Genomic DNA, 15,930 nt, shown 5'->3' with positions numbered 1-15,930 from the left:
CCTGCTCATGCCCTGTGTGTATCTAAACCTCCCACCCACCCCCCGCTCAGGCCCCGTGTGTCTCTCTCCCGACCCCCGACCCCCGCTCATGCCCCGTGTGTCTCTCTCCCTTCCCCCCCACCCCCGCTTATGCCCCGTGTGTCTCTCTCCCTCCCGCTCACCCCCGCTCATGCCTCGTGTGTCTCTCTCCCTCCCCCACCCCGCTTATGCCCCGTGTATCTCTAGACCTCCCACCCACCCCCGCTCATGCCCCGTGTGTCTCTAGCCCTCCCACCCACCCCCCGCTCATGCCCCCTGTGTCTCTAGCCCTCCCACCCACCCCCCCTCATGCCCCGTGTGTCTCTAGCCCTCCCAACCCCGCTCATGCCCATGTGTCTCTAGCCCTCCCACCCACCCCCTCTCATGCCCCGTGTGTCTCTATCCCTCCCACCCACCCCCCGCTCATGCCCTTTCTGTCTCTATCTCTCCCACCCACCCCCCGCACATGCCCTGTGTGTCTCTATCCCTCCCACCCACCCCCCGCTCATGCCCTGTGTGTCTCTCTACCTCCCCCCCACCCTCCGCTCATGCCCTGTGTGTCTCTATCCCTCCCACCCACCCCCCGCTCATGCCATGTGTGTCTCTCTCCCTCCCCCACCCTGCTCATGCCCTGTGTGTCTCTATCCCTCCCGCCCACCCCCCGCTCATGCCCCGTGTGTCTCTCTTCCTCCCCCACACCCCCGCTCATGCCCCGTGTGTCTCTGTCCCTCCCACACCCCCCCGCTCATGCCCCGTGTGTCTCTATCCCTCCCGCCCACCCCCTGCTCATTGCCCTGTGTGTCTCTAAACCTCCCACCCACCCCCCGCTCAGGCCCCGTGTGTCTCTAGCACTCCCACCCATCCCCGCTCATGCCCCGTGTGTCTTTAGCCCTCCCACCCACCCCCCGGCTCATGCCCCGTGTGTCTCCAGCCCTCCAACCCACCCCCCGCTCATGCCCCTAGCCCTCCCACCCACCCCCTGCTCATGCCCCGTTTGTCTACCCCCGACCACCCACCCCCGCTCATGCCCCGTGTGTCTCTAAAACCTCCTACCCACCTCCCGCTCATGCCCCGTGTGTCTCTATCCCTCCCACCCACTCCCCGCTCATGCCCTGTGTGTCTCTTTCCCTCCAACCACCCCCGCTCATGCCCCGTGTGTCTCTAGCCCTCCCACCCACCCCCGCTCATGCCCCGTGTGTCTCTATCCCTCCCGCCCACCCCCTGCTCATGCCCTCTGTGTCTCTAAACCTCCCACCCACCCCCCGCTCAGGCCCCGTGTGTCTCTCTCCCGACCCCGACCCCCGCTCATGCCCCGTGTGTCTCTCTCCCTACCCCCCACCCCCGCTTATGCCCCGTGTGTCTCTCTCCCTCCCGCTCACCCCCCGCTCATGCCTCGTGTGTCTCTCTCCCTCCCCCCACCCCCGCTTATGCCCCGTGTATCTCTAGACCTCCCACCCACCCCCCGCTCATGCCCCGTGTGTCTCTAGCCCTCCCACCCACCCCCCGCTCATGCCCCCTGTGTCTCTAGCCCTCCCACCCACCCCCCCCTCATGCCCCGTGTGTCTCTAGCCCTCCCACCCCCCTGCTCATGCCCATGTGTCTCTAGCCCTCCCACCCACCCCCTCTCATGCCCCGTGTGTCTCTATCCCTCCCACCCACCCCCCGCTCATGCCCCTTCTGTCTCTATCTCTCCCACCCACCCCCCGCACATGCCCTGTGTGTCTCTATCCTCCCACCCACCCCCCGCTCATGCCTTGTGTGTCTCTCTACCTCCCCCACCCCCCGCTCATGCCCTGTGTGTCTCTATCCCTCCCACCCACCCCCCGCTCATGCCATGTGTGTCTCTCTCCCTCCCCCACCCCTGCTCATGCCCTGTGTGTCTCTATCCCTCCCGCCCACCCCCCGCTCATGCCCCGTGTGTCTCTCTTCCTCCCCCACACCCCCGCTCATGCCCCGTGTGTCTCTATCCCTCCCGCACCCCCCCGCTCATGCCCCGTGTGTCTCTATCCCTCCCGCCCACCCCCTGCTCATGCCCTGTGTGTCTCTAAACCTCCCACCCACCCCCCGCTCAGGCCCCGTGTGTCTCTCTCCTGACCCCCGACCCCTGACCCCCGCTCATGCCCCGTGTGTCTCTCTCCCTACCCCCCACCCCCGCTTATGCCCCGTGTGTCTCTCTCCCTCCCGCTCACCCCCGCTCATGCCTCATGTGTCTCTCTCCCTCCCCCACCCCCGCTTATGCCCCGTGTATCTCTAGACCTCCCACCCACCCACCCCCCGCTCATGCCCCGTGTGTCTCTAGCCCTCCCACCCACCCCCCGCTCATGCCCCCTGTGTCTCTAGCCCTCCCACCCACCCCCCCCTCATGCCCCGTGTGTCTCTAGCCCTCATACCCATGTGTCTCATGCCCTCCCACCCACCCCCTCTCATGCCCCGTGTGTCTCTATCCCTCCCACCCACCCCCCGCTCATGCCCCTTGTGTCTCTATCTCTCCCACCCACCCCCTGCACATGCCCTGTGTGTCTCTATCCCTCCCACCTACCCCCCGCTCATGCCCTGTGTGTCTCTCTACCTCCCCCCCACCCCCCGCTCATGCCCTGTGTGTCTCTATCCCTCCCACCCACCCCCCGCTCATGCCATGTGTGTCTCTCTCCCTCCCCCCACCCCTGCTCATGCCCTGTGTGTCTCTATCCCTCCCGCCCACCCCCCGCTCATGCCCCATGTGTCTCTCTCCCTCCCTCCCACCCCCGCTCATGCCCCGTGTGTCTCTCTCCCTCCCACCCCACCCCCGCTCATGCCCCATGTGTCTCTCTCCCTCCCTCCCACCCCCGCTCATGCCCCGTGTGTCTCTCTCCCTCCCCCACCCCCGCTCATGCCCGTGTGTCTCTCTCCCTCCCCCCACCCTCGCTCATGCCCGTGTGTCTCTCTCCCTCCCCCCCACCCTCGCTCATGCCCTGTGTCTCTCTCCCCCCCCCACCCCCGCTCATGCCCCGTGTGTCTCTCTCCCTCCCTCCCGCCCAGCCCCTGCTCACCCCCGCTCATGCCCCGTGTGTCTCTAGCCCTCCCACCCACCCCCGCTCATGCCCCGTGTGTCTTTAGCCCTCCCACCCACCCCCCGCTCATGCCCTGTGTGTCTATAAGCCCGCTCATGCCCCTAGCCCTCCCACCCACCGCCTGCTCATGCCCCGTTTGTCTACCCCGACCACCCACCCCCCGCTCATGCCCCGTGTGTCTCTAAAACCTCCTACCCACCTCCCACTCATGCCCCGTGTGTCTCTATCCCTCCCACCCTCCCCCACGCTTATGCCCTGTGTGTCTCTTTCCCCTCCAACCACCCCCGCTCATGCCCCGTGTGTCTCTAGACCTCCCACCCACCCCCCGCTCATGCCCCGTGTGTCTCTAGCCCTCCCACCCACCCCCCCCTCATGCCCCTGTGTCTCTAGCCCTCCCACCCCCCGCTCATGCACATGTGTCTCTAGCCCTCCCACCCACCCCCCCTCATGCCCCGTGTGTCTCTATCCCCCCCCCCACCCCCCGCTCATGCCCCTTGTGTCTCTATCTCTCCCACCCACCCCCCGCTCATGCCCCGTGTGTCTCTATCCCTCCCCCCCACGCCCCGTTCATGCCCCGTGTGTCTCTATCCCTCCCGCACCCCCCACTCATGCCCCGTGTGTCTCCATCCCTCCCACCCACCCCCCGCTCATGCCCCTTGTGTCTCTATCTCTCCCACCCACCCCCGCACATGCCCTGTGTTTATCTATCCATCCCACCCACCCACGGCTCATGCCCCGTGTGTCTCTATCCCTCCCCCCCACCCCCCGCTCATGCCCGTGTGTCTCTATCCCTCCCGCCCACCCCCCGCTCATGCCCCGGGTGTCTCTATCCCTCCCGCCCACCCCTGCTCATGCTCCGTGTGTCTCTCCCTCCCCCCACCAATGCTTATGCCCCGTGTGTCTCTATCCCTCCCGCCCACCCCCCACTCAAGCCCCGTGTGTGTCTCTCCCCCCCGCCCCCTGCTCATGCCCCGTGTGTCTCTATACTCACCCCCTACTCATGCCCCGTGTGTCTCTAGCCCTCCCACCCACCCCCGCTCATGCCCCTAGCCCGTTTGTCTACCCCGACCACCCACTCCCCGCTCATGCCCTGCGTGTCTCTAAAACCTCCTACCCACCTCCCGCTCATGCCCCGTGTGTCTCTATCCCTCCCACCCACCCCCCGATCATGCCCCGTGTGTCTCTATCGCTCCCACCCACCCCCCGCTCATGCCCCGTGTGTCTCTCCCCTCACCCCCTACTCATGCCTCGTGTGTCTCTATACCTCCCACCCACCCACCCCCCACTCATGCCCCGTGCCCTCCCACCCCCCCGCTCATGCCCCGTGTGTCTCTATCCTCCCATCCCCCGCTCAGGCCCCGTGTGTCTCTATCCCTCCCACCCACCCCCCACTCATGGCCCGTGTGGCTCTATCCCTCCCAACCACCCCCGCTCATGCCCCGTGTGTCTCTATCCCTCCCACCCACCCCCGCTCATGCCCCGTGTGACTCTATCCCTCCCACCCACCCCCCGATCATGCCCCGTGTGTCCCTATCCCTCCCACCCCACCCCCCGCTCAGGCCCCGGGTGTCTCTATCCCTCCCACCCACCACCTGCACATGCCTCGTGTGTCTCTATCCCTCCCACGCACCCCCGCTCATGCCCTATGTGTCTCTCTCCCTCCCCCCACCCCCGCTCATGCCCAGTGTGTCTCTATACCTCCCGCACCCCCCCGCTCATGCCCCGTGTGTCTCCATCCCTCCCGCACACCCCCGCTCATGCCCCGTGTGTCTCTATCCTCCCCCCCACGCCCCCTTCATGCCCCGTGTGTCTCTATCCCTCCCGTCCACCCCCGCTCATGCCCCGTGTGTCTCTCCCTCCCACCCACCCCCGCTCATGCCCTGTGTGTCTCTATCCCTCCCCCCCACGCCCCGTTCATGCCCCGTGTGTCTCTATCCCTCCCGCACCCCCCACTCATGCCCCGTGTGTCTCCATCCCTCCCACCCACCCCCCGCTCATGCCCCTTGTGTCTCTATCTCTCCCACCCACCCCCGCACATGCCCTGTGTTTATCTATCCATCCCACCCACCCACGGCTCATGCCCCGTGTGTCTCTATCCCTCCCGCCCACCCCCCGCTCATGCCCGTGTGTCTCTATCCCTCCCGCCCACCCCCCGCTCATGCCCCGTGTGTCTCTATCCCTCCCGCCCACCCCCTGCTCATGCTCCGTGTGTCTCTCCCTCCCCCCACCAATGCTTATGCCCCGTGTGTCTCTATCCCTCCCGCCCACCCCCCACTCAGCCCCGTGTGTGTCTCTCCCCCCCGCCCCCTGCTCATGCCCCGTGTGTCTCTATACTCACCCCCTACTCATGCCCCGTGTGTCTCTAGCCCTCCCACCCACCCCCGCTCATGCCCCTAGCCCGTTTGTCTACCCCGACCACCCACTCCCCGCTCATGCCCTGCGTGTCTCTAAAACCTCCTACCCACCTCCCGCTCATGCCCGTGTGTCTCTATATCTCCCACCCACCCCCCGATCATGCCCCGTGTGTCTCTATCCCTCCCACCCACCCCCCGCTCATGCCCCGTGTGTCTCTCCCCTCCCCCTACTCATGCCTCGTGTGTCTCTATACCTCCCACCCACCCACCCACCCCCCACTCATGCCCCGTGCCCTCCCACCCCCCGCTCATGCCCCGTGTGTCTCTATCCCTCCCACCCCCCGCTCATGCCCCGTGTGTCTCTATCCCTCCCACCCACCCCCCACTCATGGCCCGTGTGGCTCTATCCCTCCCAACCACCCCCGCTCATGCCCCGTGTGTCCTCTATCCCTCCCACCCACCCCCGCTCATGCCCCGTGTGACTCTATCCCTCCCACCCACCCCCGATCATGCCCCGTGTGTCCCTATCCCTCCCACCCACCCCGCTCAGGCCCCGTGTGTCTCTATCCCTCCCACCCACCACCTGCACATGCCTCGTGTGTCTCTATCCCTCCCACGCACCCCCGCTCATGCCCTATGTGTCTCTCTCCCTCCCCCCACCCCCGCTCATGCCCAGTGTGTCTCTATCCCCCCGCACCCCCCCCGCTCATGCCCCGTGTGTCTCCATCCCTCCCGCACACCCCCCGCTCATGCCCCGTGTGTCTCTATCCCTCCCCCCCACGCCCCGTTCATGCCCCGTGTGTCTCTATCCCTCCCGTCCACCCCCGCTCATGCCCCGTGTGTCTCTCCCTCCCACCCACCCCCGCTTATGCCCCGTGTGTCTCTATCCCTCCCCGCCCACCCCCCGCTCATGCCCCGTGTGTGTCTCTCCCTCCCCCCACCCCCTGCCCCCGTGTGTCTCTCCCCTCACCCCCTACTCATGCCCCGTGTGTCTCTAGCCCTCCCACCCACCCCCGCTCATGCCCCTAGCCCTCCCACCCACCCCCGCTCATGCCCCGTTTGTCTCTATCAATCCCACCCACCCCCCACTCATGCCCCGTGTGTCTTTATCACTCCCACCTACCCCCCGCTCATGCCCCATGTGTCTCTCCCCCCACCCCTGCTCATGCCCCGTGTGTCTCTATCCCTCCCGCCCACCCCCGCTCATGCCCCGTGTGTGTCTCTCCCTCCCGCCACCCCCTGCTCATGCCCTGTGTGTCTCTCCCCTCACCCCCTACTCATGCCCCGTGTGTCTCTAGTTCTCCCACCCACCCCCCGCTCATGCCCCGAGTGTCTCTCCCCGTGTCTCTCCCCTCCCACCCACCCCCCGCTCATGCCCCCGTGTGTCTCTATCCCTCCCGCCCACCCCCTGCTCATGCCCCGTGTGTCTCTAAACCTCCCACCCACCCCCCGCTCATGCCCCGTGTGTCTCTCTCCCTCCCCCCGACCCCCGCTCATGCCCCGTGTGTCTCTCTCCCTACCCCCCACCCCGCTCATGCCCCGTGTGTCTCTCTCCCTCCCGCTCACCCCCGCTCATGCCTCGTGTGTCTCTCTCCCTCCCCCCACCCCCGCTTATGCCCTGTGTATCTCTAGACCTCCCACCCAATCCCCGCTCATGCCCCGTGTGTCTCTAGCCATCCCACCCACCCCCCGCTCATGCCCCCTGTGTCTCTAGCCCTCCCACCCACGCCCCAATCATGCCCCGTGTGTCTCTAGCGCTCCCAGCCCCCGCTCATGCCCATGTGTCTCTAGCCCTCCCACCCACCCCCCGCTCATGCCCCGTGTGTCTCTATCCCTCCCACCCACCCCCTGCTCATGCCCTGTGTGTCTCTTTCCCTCCAACCACCCCCGCTCATGCCCCGTGTGTCTCTAGCCCTCCCACCCACCCCCCGCTCATGCCCCGTGTGTCTCTATCCCTCCCGCCCACCCCCTGCTCATGCCCCGTGTGTCTCCTATCCCTCCCGCCCACCCCCTGCTCATGCCCCGTGTGTCTCTAAACCTCCCACCCACCCCCCGCTCATGCCCCGTGTGTCTCTCTCCCTCCCCCCGACCCCCGCTCATGCCCCGTGTGTCTCTCTCCCTACCCCCCACCCCCGCTTATGCCCCGTGTATCTCTCTCCCTCCCGCTCACCCCCCGCTCATGCCTCGTGTGTCTCTCTCCCTCCCCCACCCCCGCTTATGCCCCGTGTATCTCTAGAGCTCCCACCCACCCCCCGCTCATGCCCCGTGTGTCTCTAGCCCTCCCACCCACCCCCCGCTCATGCCCCCTGTGTCTCTAGCCCTCACACCCACCCCCCCCTCATGCCACGTGTGTCTCTAGCCCTCCCACCCCCCGCTCATGCCCATGTGTCTCTAGCCCTCCCACGCACCCCCCCTCATGCCCCGTGTGTCTCTATCCCTCCCTCCCACCGCCGCTCATGCCCGTGTGTCTCTAGTGATACCACCCACCCCCCGCTCATGCCCCGTGTGTCGCTAGACCCGCCAACCCACCCCCCGCTCATGCCCCGTGTGTCTCTAGCCCTCCCACCCACCCCCCGCTCATGCCCCGTGTGTCTCTAGCCCTCCCACCCCACTCATGCCCCGTGTGTCTCTAGCCCTCCCACCCACCCCCCGCTCATGCCCCGTGTGTCTATAGCCCTCCCCACCCCCCACCTGCACATGCCCCATGTGTCTCTAGCCCTCCCACCCACCCCCCGCTCATGCCCCGTGTGTCTCTCCCCTCCCATCCACCCTCCGCTCATGCTTAGTGTGTCTCTCCCCTCCCACCCACCCCCCGCTCATGCCCCGTTTGTATCTCCCATCCCACCCGCCCCCCGCTCATGCCCCGTTTGTCTCTCCCATCCCACCCACCCCCTTCTCATGCCGCGTTTGTCTCTCCCACCCACCCACCCCCGCTCATGCCCCGTGTGTCTCTATCCCTCCCACCCACCCCCCGCTCATGCCCCGTGTGTCTCTATCCCTCCCACCCACCCCGCGCTCATGCCCCATGTGTCTCTATCCCTCCCACCCACCCCCCGCTCATGCCCCATGTGTCTCTCGCTCCCCCCACCCCTGCTTATGCCCCGTGTGTCTCTATACCACCCACCCACCCCCCGCTCATGCCCCGTGTGTCTCTATCCCTCCCACCCACCCCCCGCTCATTCCCCGTGTGTCTCTATCCCTCCCACCCACCCCCCGCTCATGCTCTGTGTGTCTCTCTAAATCCCCCCCACCCCGCTCATGCCCCGTGTGTCTCTATCCCTCCCGCCCATCCCCGCTCTCGCCCCGTGTGTCTCTCGCTCCCCCCCACCCCCACTCATGCCCCGTGTGTGTCTCTCCCTCCCCCCACCCCCTGCTCATGCCCCGTGTGTCTCTCCCTAACCCCCTACTCATGCCCCGTGTGTCTCTAGCCGTCCCACCCACCCCCGTTCATGCCCCTAGCCCTCCCATCCACCCGCCACTCATGCCCTGTTTGTCTCTATCCCTCTCACCCCACCCCCCGCTCATGCCCCGTGTGTCTCTATCACTCCCACCAAACCCCCCGCTCATGCACCGTGTGTCTCTATGCCTCCCACCCACCCCCCGCTCATGCCCCATGTGTCTCTCCCCCTCTCCCCCCACCCCCGCTCATGCCTCGTGTGTCTCTATCCCTGCCACCCACCCCCCGCTCATGCTCCTAGCCCGTTTGTCTAACCCGACCACCACTCCCCGCTCATGCCCCGTGTGTCTCTAAAACCTCCTACCCACCTCCCGCTCATGCCCCGTGTGTCTCTATCCCTCCAAACCACCCCCCGCTCATGCCCCGTGTGTCTCTATCCCTCCCACCCACCCCCCGCTCATCCCCCGTGTGTCTCTCCTCTCACCCCCTACTAATGCCCCGTGTGTCTCTATACCTCCCACCCACCCCCCGCTCATCATGCCCTGTGCCCTCCCACCCCCCCGCTCATGCCCCGTGTGTCTCTATCCCTCCCACCCCCGCTCATGCCCCGTGTGTCTCTATCCCGCCCACCCACCCCCCGCCCATGCCCTGTGTGTCTCTCGTTCCCCCCCACCCCCCACTCACGCCCCGTGTGTGTCTATCCCTCCCCCCACCCCCTGCTCATGCCCCGGGTGTCTCTATCCCTCCCGCCCACCCCCGCTCATGCCCCGTGTGTCTCTCGCTCCCCCCACTCACGCCCTGTGTGTGTCTCTCCCTCCCCCCACCCCCTGCTCATGCCCCGTGTGTCTCTCCCCTCACCCCCTACTCATGCCCCGTGTGTCTCTAGACGTCCCACCCACCCCCGCCTCATGCCCCTAGCCCTCCCACCCACCCCCCGCTCATGCCCCGTGTGTCTCTATCCCTCCCGCCCACCCCCGCTCATGCACCGTGTGTCTCTCGCTCCCCCCACCCCCCACTCACGCCCTGTGTGTGTTTCTCCCTCCCCCCACCCCCTGCTCATGCCCCGTGTGTCTCTCCCCTCACCCCCTACTCATGCCCCGTGTGTCTCTAGCCGCCCCACCCACCCCCGTTCATGCCCCTAGCCCTCCCATCCACCCGCCACTCATGCCCCATTTGTCTCTATCCTCCCACCCACCCCCCGCTCATGCCCCGTGTGTCTCTATCACTCCCACCAAACCCCCCGCTCATGCACCGTGTGTCTCTATGCCTCCCACCCACCCCCCGCTCATGCCCCATGTGTCTCTCCCCCTATCCCCCCACCCCCGCTCATGCCCCGTGTGTCTCTATCCCTCCCACCCACCCCCGCTCATGCCCCATGTGACTCTATCCCTCCAAACCACCCCCGCTCATGCCCCGTGTGTCTCTATACCTCCCACCCACCCCCCGCTCATGCCCCGTGCCCTCCCACCCCCCCGCTCATGCCCCGTGTGTCTCTATCCCTCCCACCCCCAGCTCATGACCCGTGTGTCTCTATCCCTCCCACCCACCCACCGCTCATGCCCCGTGTGTCTCTATCCCTCCCAACCACCCCCGCTCATGCCCCGTGTGTCTCTATCCCTCCCACCCACCCCCGCTCATGCCCCATGTGACTCTATCCCTCCCACCCCCCCCCGATCATGCCCCCGTGTGTCTCTATCCCTCCCACCCACCACCTGCACATGCCCCGTGTGTCTCTATCTGTCCCACGCACCCCGCTCATGCCCTGTGTGTCTCTCTCCCTCCCCACCACCCCAGCTCATGCCCCATGTTCTCTATCCCTCCCGCACACCCCCCGCTCATGCCCCGTGTGTCTCTATCCCTCCCGCCCCACCCCCCGTTCATGCCCCGTGTGACTCTATCCCTCCCGCCCACCCCCGCTCATGCCCCGTGTGTCTCTCCCTCCCCCCCACCCCCACTTATTGCCCCGTGTGTCTCTATCCCTCCCGCCCACCCCCCGCTCATGCTCCAAGTGTGTCTCTCCCTCCCCCCACCCCCTGCTCATGCCCCGTGTGTCTCTCCCCTCACCCCCTACTCATGCCCCGTGTGTCTCTAGCCCTCCCACCCACCCCCGCTCATGCCCCTAGCCTCCCACCCACCCCCCGCTCATGCCCCCATGTGTCTCTCCCCCACCCCTTGCTCATGCCCCGTGTGTCTCTATCACTCCCACCCACCCCCCACTCATGCCCCATGTGTATCTCCCCCCACCCCTTGCTCATGCCCCGTGGGTCTCTCCCCTCACCCCCTACTCATGCCCCGTGTGTCTCTATCCCTCCCACCCACCCCCGTTCATGCCCTGTGTGTCTCTATCCTTCCCAGCCACCCCCGCTCATGCCCTGTGTGTCTCTCTCACTCCCCCCCACCAACGCTCATGCCCTGTGTGTCTCTATCCCTCCCGCCCACCCCCGCTCATGCCCCGTGTGTCTCTATCCCTCCCGCCCACCCCCCGCTCATGCCCCGTGTGTCTCTATCCCGCCTGCCCACCCCCGCTCATGCCCTGTGTGTCTCTATCCCTCCCGCCCACCCCCGCTCATGCCCCGTTTGTCTCTCGCTCCCCCACCCCCGCTTATGACCCGTGTGTCTCTATCCCTCCCGACCACCCCCTGCTCATGCCCCGTGTGTGTCGCCCCCTCCCCCTGCTCATGCCCCGTGTGTCTCTCCCCTCACCCCCTACTCATGCCCCGTGTGTCTCTAGCCCTCCCACCCACCCCCGCTCATGCCCCTAGACCGCCCACCCACCCACCCCCCGCTCATGCCCCTAGCCCTCCCACCCACCCCCCGCTCATGCCCTGTGTGTCTCTATCCCTCCCGCCCACCCCCGCTCATGCCCCGTGTGTCTCTCGCTCCCCCCCACCCCCCGCTCATGCCCCGTGTGTCTCTAGCCCTACCACCCACCCCCCGCGCATGCCCCGTGTGTGGCTCTCCTTCCCCCACACCCCCTGCTCATGCCCCGTGTGTCTCTCCCCTCACCCCCCACTCATGGCCCGTGTGTCTAGCCCTCCCACCCACCCGCCGCTCATGCCCTTAGCCCTCCCACCCACCCCCTCTCATGCCCCGTGTGTCTCTATCCCTCCCACCCACCCCCCGCTCATGCCCCGTGTGTCTCTATCCTTCCCACCAACCACCTGCACATGCCCCGTGTGTCTCTCCCCTCACCCCCCTAATCATGCCCCGTGTGTCTCTATCCCTCCCACCCACCCCGCTCATGCCCTGTGTGTCTCTATCCTTCCCAGCCACCCCCGCTCATGCCCTGTGTGTCTCGCTCACTCCCCCCCACCAACGCTCATGCCCTGTGTGTCTCTATCCCTCCCGCACACCCCCGCTCATGCCCCGTGTGTCTCTATCCCTCCCGCCCACCCCCCGCTCATGCCCCGTGTGTCTCTATCCCTCCCGCCCACCCCCCGCTCATGCCCCGTGTGTCTCTATCCCTCCCGCCCACCCCCGCTCATGCCCCGTTTGTCTCTCGCTCCCCCCCACCCCCGCTTATGCCCCGTGTGTCTCTATCCCTCCCGACCACCCCCTGCTCATGCCCCGTGTGTGTCACTCCCTCCCCCCACCCCCTGCTCATGCCCCGTGTGTCTCTCCCCTCACCCCCTACTCATGCCCCGTGTGTCTCTAGCCCTCCCACCCAAACCCGCTCATGCCCCTAGACTGCCCACCCACCCCCGCTCATGCCCCTAGCCCTCCCACCCACCCCCCGCTCATGCCCCGTGTGTCTCTATCCCTCCCGCCCACCCCCGCTCATGCCCCGTGTGTCTCTCGCCCACCCCCCGCTCATGCCCTGTGTGTCTCTATCCCTCCCACCCTCCCCCCGCTCATGCCCCGTGTGTGTCTCTCCTTCCCTCCCACCCCCTGCTCATGCCCCGTGTGTCTCTATCCCTCACCCCCTACTCATGCCCCGTGTGTCTCTAGCCCTCCCACCCACCCGCTGCTCATGCCCTTAGCCCTCCCACCCACCCCCGCTCATGCCCGTGTGTCTCTATCCATCCCACCCACCCCCGCTCATGCCCCGTGTGTCTCTATCCTTCCCACCAACCACCTGCACATGCTCTGTGTGTCTCTCTCCCTCCCCCCCACCCCCGCTCATGCCCCGTGTGTCTCTCCCCTCCCACCCACCCCCCGCTCATGCCATGTGTGTCTCTATCCCTCCCACCCACCCCCCGCTCATGCCCCGTGTGTCTCTATCCTTCCCACCAACCACCTGCACATGCCCCGTGTGTCTCTATCCCTCCCACCCACCCCCCGCTCATGCCCTGTGTGTCTCTCTCCCTCCCACCCACCCCCGCTCATGCCCCATGTGACTCTATCCCTCCCAACCACCACCCGCTCATGCCCCTGTGTCTCTCCCTCCCCCCTACCCCCTGCTCATGCCCCGTGTGTTTCTCTCCCTCACCCCCTACTCATGCCCCGTGTCTCTCTAGCCCTCCCACCCACCCCCCGCTCATGCCCCGTGTGTCTCTCTCCCTCCTCCCACCCCCGCTCATGCCCCGTGTGTCTCTCTAGCTCCCGCCCCTCCCCGCTCATGCCACGTGTGTCTCTCTCCCTCCCGCTCACCCCCCGCTCACCCTCCCTGTCATGCCTCGTGTGTCTCTCTCGCTCCCCCCTCCCCCGCTCATGCCCCGTGTATCTCTAGCCCTCCCACCCACCCCTCGCTCATGCCCCGTGTGTCTCTAGCCCTCCCACCCACCCCGCGCTCAAGCCCCGTGTGTCTCTAAACCCTCCCACCCACCCCGCGTTCAAGCCCCGTGTGTCTCTAGCCCTCCCACCCACCCCCGCTCATGCCCCGTTGTCTCTAGAGCTCCCACCGGCCCCCGCTGAAGCCCCGTGTGTGTCTCTCCCCTCCCCCGGCCCCCTGCTCACACCCCGTGTGTCTCTCCCCCCCACCCCAAGCTCATGCCCCGTGTGTCTCTCCACTCAGCCCCCGCTCATTCCTCGTGTGTCTCTAGCCCTCCCACCCACCCCCCGCTCACGCCCCGTGTGTCTCTATGCCTCCCACCCACCCCCCGGTCATGCCCGGTGTGTCTCTATCCCTCCTGCCCCCCCGGTCCTGCCCCGTGTGTCTCTATCCCTCCCGCCCCACCCCCCGCTCATGCCCCTTGTGTCTCTATCCCTCCCGCCCCCCGCTCATGCCCCGTGAGTCTATCCCCTCCCGCCCACCCCCCGCTCATGCGCTGTGTGTGTCTATCCCCTCCTCCCCACCCCCGCTCATGCCCCGTGTGTCTCTCTCCCTCCCGCCCCACCCCCCCTCATGCCCCGTGTGTCTCTAGTCCTCCCACCCAATCCCCGCTCATGCCCCGTGTGTCTCTAGCCCTCCCACCCACCCCCCGCTCATGCCCCCTGTGTCTCTAGCCCTCCCACCCACGCCCCCCTCATGCCCCGTGTGTCTCTAGCGCTCCAGCCCCCGCTCATGCCCATGTGTCTCTAGCCCTCCCACCCACCCCCCGCTCATGCCCCGTGTGTCTCTATCCCTCCCACCCACCCCCCTGCTCATGCCCTGTGTGTCTCTTTCCCTCCAACCACCCCCGCTCATGCCCCGTGTGTCTCTAGCCCTCCCACCCACCCCCAGCTCATGCCCCGTGTGTCTCTATCCCTCCCGCCCACCCCCTGCTCATGCCCCGTGTGTCTCTAAACCTCCCACCCACCCCCCGCTCATGCCCCGTGTGTCTCTCTCCCTCCCCCCGACCCCCGCTCATGCCCCGTGTGTCTCTCTCCCTACCCCCCACCCCCGCTTATGCCCCGTGTGTCTCTCTCCCTCCCGCTCACCCCCCGCTCATGCCTCGTGTGTCTCTCTCCCTCCCCCACCCCCGCTTATGCCCCGTGTATCTCTAGAGCTCCCACCCACCCCCCGCTCATGCCCCGTGTGTCTCTAGCCCTCCCACCCACCCCCCGCTCATGCCCCCTGTGTCTCTAGCCCTCCCACCCACCCCCCCCTCATGCCACGTGTGTCTCTAGCCCTCCCACCCCCCGCTCATGCCCATGTGTCTCTAGCCCTCCCACGCACCCCCCCTCATGCCCCGTGTGTCTCTATCCCTCCCTCCCACCGCCGCTCATGCCCCGTGTGTCTCTAGTGATACCACCCACCCCCCGCTCATGCCCCGTGTGTCGCTAGACCCGCCAACCCACCCCCCGCTCATGCCCCGTGTGTCTCTAGCCCTCCCACCCACCCCCCGCTCATGCCCCGTGTGTCTCTAGCCCTCCCACCCCACTCATGCCCCGTGTGTCTCTAGCCCTCCCACCCACCCCCCGCTCATGCCCCGTGTGTCTATAGCCCTCCCACCCACCACCTGCACATGCCCCATGTGTCTCTAGCCCTCCCACCCACCCCCCGCTCATGCCCCGTGTGTCTCTCCCCTCCCATCCACCCTCCGCTCATGCTTAGTGTGTCTCTCCCCTCCCACCCACCCCCCGCTCATGCCCCGTTTGTATCTCCCATCCCACCCGCCCCCGCTCATGCCCCGTTTGTCTCTCCCATCCCACCCACCCCCTTCTCATGCCGCGTTTGTCTCTCCCACCCACCCACCCCCCGCTCATGCCCCGTGTGTCTCTATCCCTCCCACCCACCCCCCGCTCATGCCCCGTGTGTCTCTATCCCTCCCACCCACCCCGCGCTCATGCCCCATGTGTCTCTATCCCTCCCACCCACCCCCCGCTCATGCCCCATGTGTCTCTCGCTCCCCCCCACCCCTGCTTATGCCCCGTGTGTCTCTATACCACCCACCCACCCCCCGCTCATGCCCCGTGTGTCTCTATCCCTCCCACCCACCCCCCGCTCATTCCCCGTGTGTCTCTATCCCTCCCACCCACCCCCCGCTCATGCCCTGTGTGTCTCTCTAAATCCCCCCCACCCCGCTCATGCCCCGTGTGTCTCTATCCCTCCCGCCCATCCCCGCTCTCGCCCCGTGTGTCTCTCGCTCCCCCCCACCCCCCACTCATGCCCCGTGTGTGTCTCTCCCTCCCCCACCCCCTGCTCATGCCCCGTGTGTCTCTCCCCTCACCCCCTACTCATGCCCCGTGTGTCTCTAGCCGTCCCACCCACCCCCGTTCATGCCCCTAGCCCTCCCATCCACCCGCCACT

Source organism: Ambystoma mexicanum, chromosome 9 (assembly GCF_040938575.1).
Source record: "Ambystoma mexicanum isolate Mex_15411 chromosome 9, UKY_AmexF1_1, whole genome shotgun sequence".
Classification (NCBI taxonomy): domain Eukaryota; kingdom Metazoa; phylum Chordata; class Amphibia; order Caudata; family Ambystomatidae; genus Ambystoma; species Ambystoma mexicanum.
Note: the sequence above shows the minus strand (reverse complement) of the source record.